At 41.4% G+C, this 17,379-nt stretch overlaps 1 long non-coding RNA gene across 1 annotated transcript; it reads left to right on the top strand.

Annotated features, from left to right (window-relative positions):
* The first annotated feature begins 6,583 nt into the window (after window positions 1-6,583).
* On the top strand, window positions 6,584-16,358 carry LOC125582054. The gene is made up of 2 exons (XR_007319897.1): window positions 6,584-15,987; window positions 16,095-16,358. It is a non-coding gene; the product is annotated as an uncharacterized LOC125582054 (long non-coding RNA).
* The last annotated feature ends 1,021 nt before the right edge of the window (window positions 16,359-17,379 follow it).

The raw sequence follows: 17,379 nt of genomic DNA on the forward strand, positions 1-17,379 counted from the left end.
TTGGTATCATAAGTTGATAAGGCAAAAAGGATGTGGGACAGTGCATGAGCCGGTAAGGGCCAGATGCATGTCCTTAGCTGTTTGAAGACTTCCAAGGGTTACTTATGTCTGTGGGGATGGTTGGCTGAATGACTAAGTACCCAAGGGAAGAGTTTATGCAGGTGTAAAGGAGCTGGACGCAGTATATGGCAGCTGGCCATAGCTCGGTCCTAGCTCAGTTCGAGTGTGACAGCTCGATCAGCTGGTTTATGAGTTCATTCAGCTAGAGTAGCTGGGCCGATGAGCTAACAAGCTCCGTGGATGTGGCAAAGGTATGATCTAGCAATGTTGCAAAGATCTAGATAGAATGGTTAGGGGAATGGAACCTCAGATTTGTATGCCTTGATTTGGGTTCGGGATCGACCTTGGAGTTAGCTGGCAGTTGTGTTTACTGACCAGTAACTGAGATGATCTGACCAGACAAGTGTTAGATTGGATTTAGTCCAATAGATGATAGATGTTATTCCGCTGTGCATAAGTTGAAAGGATCTAGCTAGGGAATGACTAAGGTAGTCTTGAGCTAGGATCTGAGTTAGCCCTCGCCAATGGGCGATATTTTAAATAAAGGGCAAAATTTTTGGAGTTTCGGTCCGGGTATGGACTGAGCAACGTGAGGCATCGACCGTGGCCTAGTCGGCCGGGATCGGGTCTTACAAGTTGGTATCAGAGCATGCTTGATCCTGTTACGGACAGTGCTCAAAGATGTTGAGTTCCAAACCGAAATTATTTCTGAAAACTGAGATGACTTGGAACCTTAGTTGTGGTGAGCCAAGTGAGGGTTGATGTAAGTTTGGGTTTCATGCTTGTGAACGGGGAAGTTCCAAGATGAGCCGGCTTAGCCAAGATACACTCTTCCACGGCAAGACCCTGAAAACATAAATGTTAGTTTATCTAGTTATTGGGAATAATAGACGGATTGGATGATGGACGCAATGCAAGATCTTTGTACGGACGACCTGGACAAGGGAAGTAACATGGACCAGAGAGTGGCTTAGGTTGAAAGAAACGTGCAACACTCTCTTGGAGGTAAATGTTATCCCTTGGTGGCCGTTCAAAACAAGTGAGCATATGCAATGTTCATGTTAGTCTAAGGGAGACGCTACATGGCTAGTACATGAGTGAGCTTGTGATCAGATGGATAAGCTTGGACTCAGTGTAAGTCAAGGTAGGATTCCTTAAGATTGAATGAATGGAATGGATCAATTCCAAGAGAAATTTGAAACACGATGTTAAGTATCTTAGTATGATGAGGATTGAGGTATACTATAAACACTTTTGTGAATGGTATGGGACGTTCACAAATGTGTGATGCTTTGGAGAATGTTATGGGACATTTTCCAAATGTGTGATCAAACCGAGATCCTACTCATCTAAGTACTTAATGATCGGTGGTGATCTTGGATAGGCCGATGCCTATAGATCTGATTGTGGTGATCTTGGATAGGTCGATGCCTATAGATCTGATTGTGGTGATCTTGGATAGGCCGATGCCTATAGATCTGATTGTGGTGATCTTGGATAGGCCGATGCCTATAGATCTGATTGTGGTCCCCCCCAAGCATCATGGAGTGATCTTGGGCATGGACTGGTTGGGAAAGTATCGGGCAACTCTAGATTGTCACCTGGGAAGGGTGCAACTTGAGAAAGAGTTTGGACCCCGATTAAGTACCAAGGAATCAAGCCAACCTCTTGTAGTTGGTGGTTTCAGCAGTCCAATAGAACGGATGCTTGGAAATGGTTGGGAGGCCTTTTGGCTACCATTTACACTGATGAGGTTGTAGGGGCCTGTGACCCAGAGGGTATACCGTTGGTTCGGGAATTTCAGAATGTGTTTGGGGCACTACAGGGCATTCCCCCTGATAGGGCTGACCCATTCATCATTGAATTGGAACCTGGAGCGGCCCCATTATCTAAAAGTCCATATAGAATGGCACCAGCTCAGATGGCAGAGCTGAAGAAGCAACTTGAGGAGTTGCTTGAGAAGGGGTTCATACTCCCTAGTGTATTGCCTTGGGGAGCACCAGTTCTTTTTGTGAAACAGAAAGATGGTAGCTTCAGGCTGTATATTGATTGAGACGGTTGAGTCCCTGAGTGGACCAGAACCGTAATATGATCAAGTCCAGTAAGGGACGAGGATCAGGACACGACCTACTCGGAGATGGACTTATGGTCGGAATGCACGGTCGAGTCCTTGAGTGGACCAGGACCGGAATATGATCACGTCCTAAATGGACCAGGATCGAAATATGACAAAGTCCAGTGATGGACAGAAGTAAATTTAAGGCGGTATTAGTCTAGTAGGGACTAAGATCGCAATATGGCCAAGCTGGAAAAGGCTATGGTCGGTTAAGGGATGATCCAGTACGACTAGGCTGGGATCATGAACCCTTGGTGTCTGTAAGGACATAAGGAAACAAAACAATCTGTTAGGACTTGTGGTACAACAAGCGGCCTAAAGATTGGAACGAGTTCATTAAGACTTGACTGATACATTGAGTGGCTTGGAGATTGGGTAAATCTACTAAGACTCGGGTATGCAATAAGTTCTTAGGGACTGAAGATGATCTAGTCATGGACTAGGGTCAGAGAGTAAGAGACTTGGTGTCTACTAGGACCCCAACCTGCAGAGTTGGGTCTGAGACACAAGTCAGGTATTTGTTTGGGTGCTTAATGGACCACTTGATAAGATTTTGGGTTAAATATCTATCAAGTGGGGGAGACTTGTTGTGTATATGATGACCAGGACGTGGTCAGTGAGAAGGAACAAGGTGGGAGATGCAACGAATTGGTTAGAAAGAACCAATCGAGCATGCTCTATGTTCCGGGTACAAAGGAGTTCGGATGGAACCTTTGTCATGAGACAAGAGGTTAACACCACTGGATTCGAGGACGAATCCTTCGTAAGTGGGGGAGACTTGTCATGTCCCCGATTCTGGATAGGATCGTCCGGACGGACTGCGGTGCGTGGAAATGCACCAGTATGGTCATATGGCCCAAAGACAAGCGTGTCATAGCCTGGAAGTAAGGTTAAGGGCATCAGGAAGCTAAGGCATAGCTAATCCAAGAAGGAGACAAGCTCAAAGGAGCTGGACAAGCGAGCTGGTAACTGGACAAGATCCAGGTGAAGCTCGATGAAGTGAGTGATCAGAATGGATCATGGGAAAACTAAGTCTAGGCCTGGAAATAGACCAAGGGACTTAGAAGGATTGAAGAATATAAAGGAAGCAAGCTAGACACAGTGTATAACAGCTGGGCGATGCAGTAAGCAAGCTCAACCAGCTAGGTGAAGTGTAGTGCAGCTCGATGTAGCTCACTGAAGTGTAGGTCAGCTCCCTGAGCTGGATGGACTAGCTCACTCAGCTGGGACAGCTGGGGATCAGCTCAACTCAGCTGGACTGAGTGTTCAAGTCATGGGCAGTTGGGCCGGGTCTGGACAGTGGCCGGGCCATGTGGGTGACCCGTGTGTGCCGATGGGCTGGTGGGCTCTTGGGATTGAGCCAGGAGCATGGGCAATCCGTGTGGGCTTGCTTTGGACATGTCCAGGAGTGGTTTGACAGTTCCAGGACGTCTGGTAACCGCCAAGAGGCAGTTACTAAGCGGCTGTTACGGGAAAAAGGGAAAACTGCCCCATTTGGCTCTCTTTTGGTAACTGCTCATCCAGGCAGTTAAGGGGGCAGTTATATCCGACTTTTTCCTTGTATTTTTGTCCCTCCCTGTCAAAAATATGATCGAGAGAATACAGAAAACTCAGACAAACTTCCAGAGAGAAAAGAGAGGCAAACCGACGGTTGGACGATCTGATCCGTGGTGGTTACTGGTTGTTTCCGGTGGAGTTTGTTTGTGAGATCAAGAGGATGGATACTAGGCAAGTCCGTGGCTTTGCAGGGACACCAGGGGCTTCCTTCTACACCCTGAAACACAAAGAAAACACGGAGAAAAGATAGAGAGTTGGTCGGATTCCCAATCCAAGACCCATGGTTGTGTGAAGGCCATAAAGAGGCAGTTTTGGGAGAGATCAGGGGGGGAAGTTATGAACGACTTTCTGGTGGCTTTGATCCGTGATGTTATCACCCAAAGCATCCTCCAGGGCCTGAGAACACACTCAAATGGTGAGGAAAGAAGGTAGATGACCGGAACTCATTCCCAAAGGCCAAGACAGCCTTAAGGGCAGATGTGTGTAGAAAGGCAGTTTCATGGGCACTGAAGGGGGAAGTGATGGACGACCCTGTGAGGATGTTTGATCATGGATGATCACATCCTGGGCTTCCTCTGTGTCTTGGGAACACACGCAGATAACCAGGAGAGAAGGGAGAAGGCCAGACTCCACTCTTACAGGCCAAGACAGCCTTGAAGGCGGATGCAGTGTAGAAACTGGTTTCATGGAAGTTCCATGGATGGGAAGTTGGTGCGACCCTTGAATAGATATTATCAATACTGGAGGTATGTGATAGGACAATGATGGAGGCGTGCCCTGGAGGAGCATGGCCGTCCATGATAAGGGAAGACACATGATCTAATCAGATCATGTATAAGGTAACCGGTTTTATGATTACCTTTTGAATTACAATTCTGTTGACTGTGGAATTGATCATGGCCAATTATGGTATGTCCTTGAGGAATATATATATTATGAATGATTATGGTGTAGTCTGTTGGATCAGACTTGATGACACTGAACCATGGCTTGGCCGGTTCAGAAGAACCCTCCATGGCCTTGGTTTGGCAGCTAAGTCCGGATCTCCTACTTCCTGATGGATTTATGGCGATCTGACTTTGGAATCCTCTTAGTGGTGAATTATCATGAATTATCATGGTATTTGGGGATTTTTATCTAATTGATTTCGAGATGGTCAAGGTGGCCGGTGGGGCTGTTCTAGGTCAAGATCTATAGGATCGAGATCGGTTCTTGGAATTCTGACTTGACCATTCTCTTAGTTAAGATTTATCATGAATTATCATGAATCCTAATGAGTTTTTAGGGATTGATTTAGAGATGGTCCCTTGGGCCGGTTTGGCTGATCTTGGCCGAGATCTAAGAGCTGGAGGCCGGTTCTGGGAAATCCGATTAGACCATTCTCTTAGTTATGATTTATCATGAATTGTCATGAATTTTAATTGATTTTTGGAGAAAGTTTGCTTGGGGTCGAAATTGCACCTGAGGGCATATTGGGGTCAGATCCTTGTGTTAGGATATCTGATCATATGTTTGTGTGCTGGAACATATTGTCACTTATGATATTGATCATAAGGAATTGCTGGTTATCAACCTTGGTGTTGGTAAGGCAGGCCGTGTGTGATCTGATCATGGGCAAGGATGGACGACCTGATCCTTGGATGATGGATCAAGGTGTCTGATCTGATTGATCAAAGGATGCACCGGTGGTAAGAGCAACACTAGTCAGGTTAAGTGGGACATGGTTCCATGACTGATTAGGAAGTATGAAGACTCATCAGTTCTGAGTCATGTGGGGTGGTTGGTTGATTGACTCAGGATCTGATGGGCATTGTTAGTCCATGAGCTGGACTTGGTATCATAAGTTGAATACTTCTCAAGGGTTACTTATGTCTGTGGGGATGGTTGGCTGAATGACTAAGTACCCAAGGGAAGAGTTTATGCATGTATAAGGGAGTTGGACGAGTGGACGGGGAGCTGGGCAAGGCTACCTCGCAGCTCGATCAGCTGGTTTATGAGTTCATTCAGCTAGTGTAGCTGGGCCGATGAGCTAACAAGCTCCGTGGATGTGGCAAAGGTATGATCTAGCAATGTTGCATAGATCTAGATAGAATGGTTAGGGGAATGGAACCTCTGATTGTATGACTTGGTCTAGGCTCAGGATCGACCTTGGAGCTAGTTGGCAGTTGTGTTTACTGACCAGTAGCTGAGGTGATCTGACCAGACAAGTGTTAGATTGGATTTAGTCCAATGGATGATAGATGTTATTCCGCTGTGCATAAGTTGAAATGATCTAAGCTAGGGAATGACTAAGGTAGTCTTGAGCTAAGATCTGAATTAGCCCTCGCCAATGGGCGATATTTTAAATAAAGGGCAAAATTTTTAGAGGTTCGGTCCGGGTATGGACTGAACGACGTGAGACATCGACCGCGGCCTAGTCGGCCGGGATCGGGTCTTACAAGATCCGTCCCCGGTGCAATGGAAGCCACCGGAGACGAAGAGCGGCGGCCAGAAACTTAGAAACCCTAGAGTAAACCACTGAACCACACTATTCTATATACTTTCAATTCAAACTGGTTTTTAAATGATTTAATTTATTCTAGAAAAATGATAAAATTCGTTTTTTTGTTTTACACCAAATAGATTTATATTTCATAAAGTCTATAGCAAAGTTGCAGGAGCATCACACAAAGCATTCTTGGCCAGAAAACTCAGCTAACATGTTTTGAGGTCTAGGAGTAATTGAAACAAGACAAACATAAATTGCAAGGACAAAAACTCGATATATGTGAAAATACCTTAGAGCTCTAATAAGCTCTTGGAAGTCAGAATAGAACCAAACTTTGGAGAAAAGACGTTAATTTGCCAACAACAAAAGTACCTCACGCATAGCAAATGTTCTAGCCATGAGAGGTGACGAAACATGCAAGGAACACTTAGACATGACTTTTGTAGATCCTAAAATCTACACTAAGAAATTGATAGTGATCAGAAGTTTAATCAAGGGAAGATAAATGATGTAGGGAACAATATCTTTAGAACACAACGATGTAATCAGTTTCCGGTAGGAAAAAATGGACTTTTATTGATGAATAAGATCGAATACAATGAGTAAAACAAGATCGAACGTTACAACGAGATCGATAAGAGAAAAGATCTACGAATGGATGTAAACAAGGTCAAAGTATGGGTGTAGCTCTCTCTAGGGTTTTCAACGTGTCCTTTCCTTATGCATCGATCTCTTCTTATAATGGGCTGCTTCCGTGATGCTCGCAACCGTTCCGCAATCTCCGTAACTGTTCCGCGATCTCTAGATCTTCGAAGTCTCCGTCTGGAGTTAGAGTGTTCGCTATGGGCTTTAACTCTTCGCGGCCCATTTACTTGATCGTGGTCCATTAACGTATTTTTGTTTCTTCTCTGAGTGCACCTCAAACTCAGCACCTTTGACTCATTTATTATTTTCTAGTCAAATTTCTCATTTCCTAGATGTGTGATTCCCACAAATAATTATGTCTTTCTTTGACCACATCTAGTATAAATATGTAAACTCTTTTATGAATAAAATCAGTCTATGTTTTTGAGTTTATTTTTGTTTCTTCTCTGGGTGAGAGAGAGAGTTCTTTAGCTAGTTCATTGGTGTGAACCGGCTTGTTGATTTGGTGGTCAGCCAATTCATCTTTGTGTGTTGTTTGGTGGTTAGCCAACGCACTACATTCTTTCTTAGGTGGTTAGCCTTAGATCGTGGGTATATCAAGAGCCATTCCGCATCTCTTGACGATCCTTTCAATCCATCTCAGTTCCAGAAGTGCCATTTGCCTTCTCAGGTCATATCCAACACCCAACTAAAGTGATCCTTCAATTCAGGACATATCAAGAATGATGCGCCTCAGATCGTACAACCCACTTCCTGCTCCTTACCGCCATGGACCAGACTGGTTTGGATGAACCTGGACAGTAGGCAAAGGGTCATCTTGACAAGATCGCATGGGAAATGGAGTCTTCGACTATCTTTAATACCAGATCGCATGGGAAATGAAGTCTTTGACTATCTTTAATATTTTCAGTCAATCTTTATATTTCCTAGGCATGTTTTTCCTCACTATCTTTATGTCTTTCTTTGACTCATTCCTGTAGAAATATGTAACACATCTCATGGAATAAGATAATCGATTTTTCCTTCTTCTTTTGAGTTTATACTCTTTGTTCTTTGTAGAACACTTTTAGTTTTCTTGGTGTGGTTAGCTCCAAGTAAACACCTCTTTCTTGTTGGACCGGTGCGTCACATCCGGCAACAGATCGAGTTTGCTTTCTTGTCGGACCTGTGAGTCATATCAGGCGACAATCAAGCACCTGGTAGTATCATTGGGCCATCCGCAACCCTTTGTGTCACCGTTCATTCCTTCAGTTCTCCTTCCTTTCGGATAGAGTTCATATCTTTCCTTACCGGTCGAGTAGTCGTTCCTTAGGGCGCATCAAGGGGTATCAGAGCCACTCAACTGGTACTATCTATTCATATTCTCATCTATCCATCTATCCTTCATATTTTCAACAACATGTCATTCAAAAGGCAGAATGATACTATCACTGTTCAAGAATTCATAAGTGAATTTAAGCAGATGATCGAGGCTAAGTTTGCTCCGATCCACAAAAGAATTGATCAGTTGGAGACACGACAAAAGCGATCTGTGCCTAGCCATGAAAAACCAGAATCAAGGAGGCTAACATATGAATACTGTTTTAGAAAAAAAAACATAGGAATAATTATTTGCTTTACCCATTTACATCAATTTATTTTTAAAGATCCATGATTTCACGATAAATAGTGCTTCTATATTTATTTGTTTTACCCATTTATATCAATTTATTTTTTTAAGATCCATGATTTCACGATAGTGCTCCTAACTTCTTTTTTTTTTATATTAGCGCAAACATATTATTATATATTACTCCTACTTAGCTATTTGAATAAACGAACACTCTGATATTTGAAAATTTTGGACGATTCTGTTTGTACGGTAAACAATTTTATTTCAAATTAATACACTAATGCAAAAATTTATTTTGCAAGATAATTACACGCATCTGCAGCATAAGCTCTTTATTACATACGAGCATAGATTCTATAAAAAACGTCAATGCAATATTATCATTTAATTTAAATATATTGTTAATTCATAACGCAAGTTTTCATAGTATTAATAACTTCTAAATTAATAGTAAAACCTATCTAATAAATTCTAAATTTATTTAATAACGATAGACATTATTCAATTTAAAGAGTGACATGGAAGTTGAAGTATGACTTTCATTAGGAGAAAACTATCACATTTTAATTAAAACATATACATACCAAGCTACTCACACTAACAAAAGGTTGTTTTGCTCTAGATAATATAAGTTTTTCCTTAAAATATTTCTCTGGCATGATCATTGCATAATTATATGCGAATATCATTAATCTTATTATATTTGATTGTTCTTCGTAGAATTATGAACGTTACTGTCATTTTAATTCAGTCCAAAAATATTTATTAAAACTAACAACATGATCCTTAAATTTTATTTATTTATTTTTGTTTATAATATCGTTTTCAAACTACAATTTTTTAAAAAAATGTTTCGTAAAATTAATGTAAATTTATATAAAATAGTTTTTTTCTAACTTCTCGCCTGTAGGGCGGACTAGTTCTATATACTTCCAATTCAAACTGTTTTTTAAATGATTTAATATATTCTAGAAAAATGATAAAATTCATTTTTTTTACACCAAATAGATTTATATTTCATAAAGTCTATAACAAAGTTGCAGGAGCATCACGCAAAGCTTTCTTCGCCAGAAAACTCAGCTAACATGTTTTGAGGTCTAGGAGTAATTGAAACAAGACAAACATAAATTGCAAGGACAAAAACTCGATATATGTGAAAACACCGTAGAGCTCTAATAAGCTCTCGTAAGTCAGAATAGAACCAAACTTTGGAGAAAGGACGTTAATTTGTCAACAACAAAAGTACCTCACGCATAGAAAATGTTCTAGCAAGGAACACTTGGACATGACTTTTGTAGATCCTAAAATCTACACTAAGAATTTGATAGTGATCGGGAGTTTAATCAAGGGAAGATAAATGATGTAGGGAACGATATCTTTATAACACAACGATGTAATCAGTTTACGGTAGGCAAACATGGACTTTTATTGATGAATAAGATCAAATACAATGAGTAAAACAAGATCGAACGTTACAACGAGATCGATTAGAGAAAAAATCTAAAGATGGATGTAAACAAGGTCGAAGTATGGGTGTAGCTCTCTATAGGGTTTTCAACATGTCCTTTCCTTATGCGTCGATCTCTTCTTATAACAGGCTGCTTCCGTGATGCTCGCAACTGTTCCGCAATCTCCGTAACAGTTCCGCGATCACTAGACCTTCGAAGTCTCCGTCTGGAGTTCGAGTGTTCGCTATGGGCTTTAACTCTTCGTGGCCCATTTACTTGATCGTGATCCATTAACATATTGACCAAAATTGGGTCCAACATTTGTCCCCCAGCCCTTTTGGTTTATTGGGAAACCGAAAGGGTGAAAACTGACATAGCCCGACGTCGTCGCGATTCTCGGGAAATGGGCCGTCACGCGCATCGGCTTGATTTGACTTGTCTGCCATTTTTCAAATCGTGTGGTTGAGATCGATAGTTTATCGCCGGTTAATTGTAAACGCTTCGGGAACCGTATTTTTTTGCGTATATATATTATATTTTACCGAATATATCATCTTCTTCAACACCACGATTCTACTTTCTCTCTCACTGTCTTCCTCTTGGTGCTTTTTCCTGTTTCGAATCTATGGCATCTGAGAAATTCGGTCCTCATCTCCCGACGATCCTCGAGGCAAAACATATCGAGGCCATCTACGAACTCTGGGGAGTCGATTCTGCCCTCGAGATCAAACTTCCTGATGATGATGAAACTCCGGAGACTGTGAGGCCGGGGTACTGTGGGGCCTACATGTCGCATTTCGAAGACAGAGGCTTGCCATTTCCTCTTCCTCGTTTTCTTCTTAACGCGCTTGCGGAGCTTGGGATGGCCTTTTCCCAGATGGCGCCTAATTTCTTTCTCTACTTCTTGCCTTCGTGGATCTGAGCTAGGGGGGAAGGTCTCGAGTTTGGCCTTGAGGAGTTAAAGCAACGGTTTGCTATTAAGAGAAACAGTAGCTTTCCTGGCACCATGATTCTCGCTCCCGACCCGACCGTTCTATCATAGACGGTATCCCTAACAGGGATGACCGGTGGAGGGAGAAGTTTTTCGTTTTCAAGATTAACCCGGCGTCGGTCGGTGACTTCGATTTCGGAAGGATTCCTAGGGAGTGGTCTGACGGGATTGGTAAGTTTTTTTTCTTTTTCGAGGTGAATTTTACTCTTCGATCTCTTTTGGCGTTTTTAAATTTTCTCCACTTATTTGTAGAGCCCTTTTGTCCTGTGCCTATGACTCCAGAGCTTCGTGGATTAATCGCCACTCTCCGGCGAGGTAGCCCTCGATGGCTCGCATTTACCGTAGATCAAATTCGAGCTGCTTACGCTCTTCCACCGGGTGGAAACCGTGCTACTCTTATTGGTCTGGTCGCTCCTGTTCGACTGGGGAAGGGTCATCGTAACATAAGTAAGTTGACCTTTTATCCTTTTTCGGAAATATCCGAAATAGATTGTTTGCGCGTCCCTCAATTCCCCAAATATGTTTCGTTAAGGGGAAAGGGAGAAGGAGGCGTTACCCGATCGTCCTGACGAGTCCTCTGAAGTCGGGTCGTTGGAACGAGCTCAGAAAGCTTGACGCGGACCGACTCTTAGATCGAGGTCGCAGGCTCAGTCTCCTGGTCTTTTGGCTAGGCCGGTGTCGATCGCCGTTCCCGTGGGTGGGGCTCGAAGGGCGCCGACCACTTCAACCGGTTCTGTCGGTGATCGAGCTCTTGATGACGACGTCGATTCATCGATTCACCGACGCCGACGTTCTAGAGGAAATCAATTCTGTGAGTTCGAATTCGCCGGGCTCGGGGCTTCCTCCGCCGTTGCGAGCTTCTAGTGAAGGTACTTCTCAGGTTGACCCGAGCGCTCATCTTCCGGACATGCAGGAGACCTCTTCTCTGAGATTTTCGTATGATAACGAGGTACTAATCCTTGAGAACCCCGAGAGTCTTGCTTTGATCTGGCGTAAGATCAGAGAGAAGGGATGTGAGCTTCCTTCTTTGGGAGACATGAGAGAGTGTGATGCTTATGTTCGGATGGCGGTCACGAATGCTAAGGTAATCTATCTCGCGATTGCTTCCGATGTTCCATTGAATTAAATGATGGCTGCCTGAACTTTGTTTAGGCTATGGAGACGAGCACTGAATATGTCGCTTTGATGGAGAGGCGGTTGTCTAACTTTCCGAGCAAAGAGGAGGTCGGAGGTCATCTTCTCACGATTCAACAACTCCGAGGTGAGTTGGAGGCTGGTCGAGTGATGGAGAAGCAACATGAAGTCGAGGTTGAGGGATTGAAGGGGAAGTTGGCTGCTACTGAGACGGAGAAGGTTGTTGTCCAGAATGACCTCGACTCGATGAAAGAAAAGCATAGGCAGGAGATCGAAGGTCGCGATGCGGCAGCTCGTAAGGAATGCAATCTTGCTCGTCGTTCTCTTGCCCGGAATATGACGGGGTTCTGGCCGTGGTGAAGGATAAGCTTCGGAAAACGAAGAAGGAGACGGCTGCAGATATTCGTTTGCAGGAGGTGCGAGCTCGTATTGAGGCTTTGATATGACTTTCTTTCTGTTCAGATGAGTATAGTCATAGATAGATCCATCCTAGGCCAGCTATGCATGATTCTCTTGACCAAGCAGCATCACTGTTGCACACGACCGTCTATGGTGGAGGAGTGAGGAAGGCTGAGATTCTACACAGGGAAAGACACCCTTGTTGAGCCATTTGCCATTAACGAGCCGAAGCGAGAGCGGAGGAAATCGTTGACCCTGCAGAGATGTGGCGATTCTCGAAGACGAGCCGATTCCTCGTGATCCACAGAAACCAACATACCCATGATGGAAATTTCACATATAACCCGATAGGAGGAAGACATATCAATAAAGACATCTCTGATGAAAAGTCAGTTATAAGGCAAAAAGCCCAAATCCGAAGAATCTATCTGAATCTGATCCAAAAAAAGTAATATCAAATCTAAACTGAGTTTGGTTAAATATCTGAACGAGTTCAAAACTTTGGTATTTAGAGAATCTGAACCAAACTTGATTCACACCAAAATATTTTAAATGTCAAAATATATCTACAGATTTATCTAAGTATTTTGAATATCAAAATATATCTTCAGATTTATATACTTAGATGTATTAGTTATCTTTAGATTTAATATCCAAAAATATAAGATATTTTGAAATTATCTAAAATAATTGAAAATACATACAAATAGTCAAAAGTAAATATATTAGATAAAAAATACTCAAAAAACCAAAAATACTAAAATATATTCATCATAATATTCAAGTTAAACCAATATTTATGTAAAGTTTAGGTATTTGGCATACATAGTTCAAATTTATATGTTAAATATTATTTCTTATTTTTAGATTTTGAGAAATTTAAAATATACGGAATTTAAAACTAAAAAAATAATTTAAACATGTTATCCGAACACGAACCGAAGACGCAAAGATCCAAATTGAATACGAACCAAAATTTATAAATACGAAAATGAGGTTAGAATTTTTAACCCCGAAAACCCAAAACCGAATAGACCCAAACCGATTCCAGAGAGCTACCTGAACGCTTACTCCTGGTTGTATCAAATGAAAATTGAAAAATTTTACTTAGTCCAACCATAATATATACATCCATATCAGAAAAAACTGAACAAACTGAAACCTGACACATTGAACTTAAAATCTACTATCGAGTTTGAAAATCCATAAATATAAAAGAACTATTCAACTCGATCGAGTCAAACCCCGAAATACACCCTTTTAACTTCCTCACTTGTCTTTCTCTTCACTTTTCCTTTCCGTCACATAAATCAATTCAAGAGATTTAGGGTTTACAAGTGGAAATACATTACTAGTTGACGTACGAGACGAAGTAGAAAATGGACGTACGAGACGAAGTAGAAAGGGGTAGCAAAGAAATTGAAACCGAAGGGGGTTTTCCAACAACTGTTCCGACCATGGCAAAGTGTGGCATACTTGGACAAGAGAGTACTATGACCATGACCGTCAATATTCTTGTAGATTAAACGATGAAAATCTCTCCAGAAACAACCAGGCAACAATATGTATTTATTTCAGGAAGAGAAAAGTAGAAGTAGGTATTAATTGGAATAATTACACTTTATGTTATGAAAGAACTAAGTAGAAATGCTAGAGGTTACGCTGTTTGGCATAGAACAACTAGGTGAAACTTACTTTTTGTGATAACACTATTTGTATTGCATGAAGAAGAGGATGAAAAGGAGCCAATGCAACCACTACAAATGTATTTCAATCATACGGCGTATAACAAGCAAATCAAGAACTATACAAGGTGTTTTATCACAAAAGCGGCAAAATCAATGGGTTTCTTAAGACATCGCTGAGTAGCAGCGAGTAGAGATGGTTTGAGACACATGCTCAGTTCAAACACTTCTTCCACATGCTCATGACAAAAACCACAAGATTAAGGGAATGCAGATGCTCTTACTTCGAAATGTTTGTATAGAGAAGAAAAATAGAAGCTTGGTTCGCGGTGAATGGGACTCATGCATTAGCTTTATGGTCCACCTTGCCACACTTGTGACATGTTCCAGAGAACTTCACATCTTCCGTTGGCTTTTTAAAGCTCGTGGTTCCTTTTGGAGGAATTTTTCCTTTTCCCTTATTCTTGTAGCCAAGTTTACATCATTTTTACGAAGAACAACATCGGCTTCACAGTTTCTAGATTCAACCTCGCGGCTTGACATTCAAGTCCTCGAGGGAAATTTCCTTACGCTTATGTGTGAGATAGTTCTTGAAGTCCAACCAACTAGGAAGGAGCTTCTCAATGAAGGAATTGACCGTGAAAATTTCACAAATCGACATCCCTTCAGCCGCTATCTCATGCGTAATCAGTTGGAAGGCAGTAACTTATTCCATGATGGGTTTTGAATCCACTATTTGAAGTGAAATTTTTCGGTAGCATATTTCTGACAGCTTGCATCCTAAGACTTGTATTTCTTTCCCAAAGCAGTCCAAAGCTGCTTGAAAATTTTTCCTCACTGTATACAGCATACAGCAGGTCAATCCAGCGGCTTAGAATCCAACCTTTGCACACAAAGTTCGAATTGTTCCATGTGTCCACACTAGCAAAAACCATGGGATCCGTGTTTCCTGATGGGAGAATGGGTGGATCTTGTTTCAGATACTTATTCAAATTCAAATTGGTCAAAAAGAATTGCATCTTTTGTTGCCAAGTTTTTAACCCATTCCCACCAAACCTTTTGGACATATACGCTTTCAGCATCATGCACTGATTGGTTTTCATGTGGCAGACCACTTACAAATTGAGTTTGGAGTGTCGACTCACTTGAACCATTTCCGTTAAGACCACCTCCAACGGTTCCAAAATCGATTGGTGCATTCTTGTTTTGTCCACAGAATTGGTTTTTGGACAATGGTGCACAATCAGCAACCTCTAACGCCACTGAAAGCAAGACTTCAGAAGCTGATGAAGGCACCAATAGACCCCCGGGTGTGAAGGCATCTATGGCACGTGGTAAGAAGACGGTTGAGGGGAAGGGGCTGTCTGAATTTCAGACAATGTGGTCCATTAAACAGCAGGATCTGGCCATGAAAGAAAAACTCTCGAAAATGTCTCTGCTTGACGGCCTAATTGGAAAAAAGAACCACTATCTGAGTGTGAGGAAGCTCTAAAGAAGAAGCTGATTAATGACTTGTTGGCTGTTTAAGTTTATGTTTGGTTCATCTGTTTAATCTGTTCTAATTTCTCTTATAAGTTGTTGTCTTGGAGTTTTAGTTTCTGTTTCTGTTTCATGTTCTGGTTCTGTAATGGAGTTTTAGTTTATGTTTCTGTAATGGAGTTTATGTATTAAAGTTTCTGTTTGTTGTTCTTGTTCTCTTTATTAATTTCACTAATATTAAAGTTTGTGTTTCTTGTTCTCTTGATATCAGTCGATGGTTTGGTGGTTTACTTGTTTTCGGCTTTGATTTTTAGGTTGATGGTTTACATAATCAGTCGTAGTCGTCCTGCTCAATACTTACATTGTATCACTGGTAAGCATATCTTGATTGTTTGATTCTTGCTTCTTATGTTGTAGAGTTTTACTTTCGCCGCATTTGTTTAATGTGTCTTGATGGTTTGGATGGTTTCTTATTTTCAGGTTGATGGTTTGGACAAAGGAGCATCCTTGTCTCATTAATCACGGGCTCAGTTCTTCTGCTCAGGCTTTCTATTCTTGTGGTCACACTATCTTGTAGTTTTGTGGTCAGGTTTTGTAGTTTTGTGGTCAGGTCTTGTAGTCTTCTGCTTGTATTTTAGTGGTCTTGTTTTGTTGTATCACGGGCCGGTATCACGGACTTTGTATGTATCAAACTTCATCAGTCATTATCTCTCTTTTTATAAATAAAGTCTTCAAAACTTTGTATGTATCAAACTTCATCAGTCATCATCTCTCTTTTTTTTCACTATCTTTCTCGTGTTCTTCTTTGTGTTACTTTCTTTCATCACAATCTGAAACATTTTAAAACAATTCTATCTTCTTAACAAGAACAAGAAGCTAAAAACAACTCTTTCATCTCTTCCATCAAAAAAAAAAAAGCAAAATAATTCATTCTCTTCACTCTCCATTATCTTTCTAAAACAACTCATACAAAACTTATCATCTCATGGCATCTTATTCTCTCATAACAATTTTGAGGGATCATTTGATGAAACTTTCGATCAATTTTTTTATCAACAATTTGATCAGACATTCGATAATCTGATCATTGATAATGGTGATCAACAAGATGAAAGGAAGACAAGGAAAACAAGAGTTTTTATCTAAAGAAATCGTGAAGAATGTCATATCCGTTTATGGAATGATTATTTCAGTGACACTCCTACATATCCTGAAAATCTATATTCCGGCGACGATTTAGAATGAACAAACCATTGTTCATGCATATTGTCGATCGCCTCTCCAATGAAGTTCAATTCTTTCGTCAAAAGAAAGACGGTCTCGGAAGGCTTGGTCTCTCTACACTTCAAAAGTGTACAGCAGCTATCCGTGTGTTGGCATATGGTTTTACGCTTGATGCGGTCGATGAATACCTTAGGCTCGGTTCAACCACTACTCGGTTGTGTGTGGAAAATTTTGTGAAAGCAATAATAAATCTGTTCGGCGATGAGTACCTAAGAAGACCAACACCAGTTGATCTTCAGCGTCTACTTCATATTGGAAAGTTTCATGGATTTTCCGGGATGATAGGAAGCATTGATTGTATGCATTGGAAGTAGAAGAATTGTCCCACCGCTTGGAAAGGACAATATTCTCATGGTTCGGGAAAACCCACAATCGTTTTAGAAGCAGTTGCTTCATACGATCTCTGGATATGTCATGCGTTTTTTGAACCTCCAGGTACCTTAAATGATATCAATGTTCTTGATCGCTCACATGTTTTTGA

This window comes from Brassica napus, chromosome C2 (assembly GCF_020379485.1).
Source record: "Brassica napus cultivar Da-Ae chromosome C2, Da-Ae, whole genome shotgun sequence".
Lineage (NCBI taxonomy): Eukaryota > Viridiplantae > Streptophyta > Magnoliopsida > Brassicales > Brassicaceae > Brassica > Brassica napus.